Genomic DNA, 2,500 nt, shown 5'->3' with positions numbered 1-2,500 from the left:
TATTAGTATGTAAGTGTGTAGTACTGTGTGTGTTGTGCGTTTGTGTAACTTCAACTGTGTGGACCGTCGGTTCGTAACAACGTTACGATTCGTTAACGGTTCAAATGTTATAAAATATGACTTTAATCGTGACGTGATCGATTCAAACGCGCACGGATACGCTAATGTGAATCTTTCGCGAGTTCAATCACGATTATTTATTTTTGTGTAAATAGTATTGTTCTATATACGCATTATTATATGATTACATATATAAACTAAACAATGAATATAGTGAATACGGACTCTGTACAATCCGGGCAATTAAATCGTTGTTTGACGTATTTTATTATGTTAACCGAGATTATTATTAAAGTGAATGAAATCGTGTCTCGATACGAACGTTCACCATCGGGGTTTTTTCATTATATTGTACCCTTATAGGCGTCGTCGTAGTCGTCGTCGTCGTCGTCGAAAACAATATTCGTCTCAATTATTATACGAGCTCGCCCGTACAAGCGTCTGCGTTAATCCGTCGACGCGCGGGAATGAGGATTTCTCGTAAGTATCGATATAGAGAGAGGACGGTATACGTGTGTACCACCGCAATCGAAAATCGAAACGAACGAGAACGTCTTTCATATGAATGAAGCTCCCTGGTTGATCCTGCCAGTAGTTATATGCTTGTCTCAAAGATTAAGCCATGCATGTCTCAGTGCAAGCCGTATTAAGGCGATACCGCGAATGGCTCAATATATCAGTTTTGGTTCCTTAGATCTTACTCAGTTACTTGGATAACTGTGGTAATTCTAGAGCTAATACATGCAATCAGAACTCTGACCAGTGATGGGATGAGTGCTTTTATTAGATCAAAACCAATCGACGGATGGCCATGTGTCTGAAGTCGTTAATTTTGATGAATCTGGATAACTTTTGCCGATCGCATGGTCCAGTACCGGCGACGCATCTTTCAAATGTCTGCCTTATCAACTTTCGATGGTAGTTTCTGCGACTACCATGGTTGTCACGGGTAACGGGGAATCAGGGTTCGATTCCGGAGAGGGAGCCTGAGAAACGGCTACCACATCCAAGGAAGGCAGCAGGCGCGCAAATTACCCACTCCCGGCACGGGGAGGTAGTGACGAAAAATAACGATACGGGACTCTTACGAGGCCTCGTAATCGGAATGAGTACACTTTAAATATTTTAACGAGGAACAATTGGAGGGCAAGTCTGGTGCCAGCAGCCGCGGTAATTCCAGCTCCAATAGCGTATACTAAAATTGTTGCGGTTAAAAAGCTCGTAGTTGCATTTGTGCGCCGCGCTGTCGGTGCACCGCATCCGCGGTGATACTGACACGTCTGCGGAGCATATCGTCGGTGAGCCGGCGGTAATACGCCGGTTCAATATCAAAATCCTATCGCGGTGCTCTTCGGTGAGTGTCGAGGTGGGCCGACAATTTTACTTTGAACAAATTAGAGTGCTCAAAGCGGGCTCAAAATGCTGCTTGAATATTTCGTGCATGGAATAATAGAATATGATCTCGGTTCTATTTTGTTGGTTTTCAGAACTCCGAGGTAATGATTAATAGGGATAACTGGGGGCATTCGTATTGCGACGTTAGAGGTGAAATTCTTGGATCGTCGCAAGACGAACATCAGCGAAAGCATTTGCCAAAGGTGTTTTCATCAATCAAGAACGAAAGTTAGAGGTTCGAAGGCGATTAGATACCGCCCTAGTTCTAACCGTAAATATGTCATCTAGCGATCCGCCGACGTTACTACAATGGCTCGGCGGGCAGCTTCCGGGAAACCAAAGATTTTGGACTCCGGGGGGAGTATGGTTGCAAAGCTGAAACTTAAAGGAATTGACGGAAGGGCACCACCAGGAGTGGAGCCTGCGGCTTAATTTGACTCAACACGGGAAATCTCACCAGGCCCGGACACCGGAAGGATTGACAGATTAACAGCTCTTTCTTGATTCGGTGGGTGGTGGTGCATGGCCGTTCTTAGTTGGTGGAGCGATTTGTCTGGTTAATTCCGGTAACGAACGAGACTCTAGCCTGCTAAATAGGCGTCGTCATTTAGGTGTGCGTGGCTACGCGTCACGCAACTCACTGGCGACGTATTAAAATTCTTCTTAGAGGGACCGGCGGCTTCGAGCCGCACGAGATTGAGCAATAACAGGTCTGTGATGCCCTTAGATGTCCTGGGCCGCACGCGCGCTACACTGAAGGAATCAGCATGTTCTCCCTGGCCTAGAGGCCCGGGCAACCCGCTGAAACTCCTTCGTGCTGGGGATTGGGGTTTGCAATTATCCCCCATAAACGAGGAATTCCTAGTAAGCGCGAGTCATAAGCTCGCGTTGATTACGTCCCTGCCCTTTGTACACACCGCCCGTCGCTACTACCGATTGAATGATTTAGTGAGGTCTTCGGACCGACACGCGGTGGCTTCACGGCCGTCGGCGTTGCTGGGAAGTTGACCAAACTTGATCATTTAGAGGAAGTAAAAGTCGTAAC

The 2,500-nt window shown here is 46.5% G+C and overlaps 1 non-coding gene across 1 annotated transcript in view; it reads left to right on the top strand.

The window, feature by feature from the left end:
- The first annotated feature begins 632 nt into the window (after window positions 1–632).
- LOC113508272 overlaps window positions 633–2,500 on the top strand; it is a 1,904-nt gene continuing 36 nt past the window's right edge. The window contains exon 1 of the ribosomal RNA XR_003402009.1: window positions 633–2,500. This exon is cut by the window's right edge and continues 36 nt beyond it. This is a non-coding gene — a ribosomal RNA (small subunit ribosomal RNA).

This window comes from Trichoplusia ni, unplaced genomic scaffold, assembly GCF_003590095.1.
Source record: "Trichoplusia ni isolate ovarian cell line Hi5 unplaced genomic scaffold, tn1 tig00004320, whole genome shotgun sequence".
Lineage (NCBI taxonomy): Eukaryota > Metazoa > Arthropoda > Insecta > Lepidoptera > Noctuidae > Trichoplusia > Trichoplusia ni.
The sequence above is the reverse complement of the archived record's forward strand: the minus strand, read 5'-3'. Positions and strand labels throughout refer to the sequence as shown.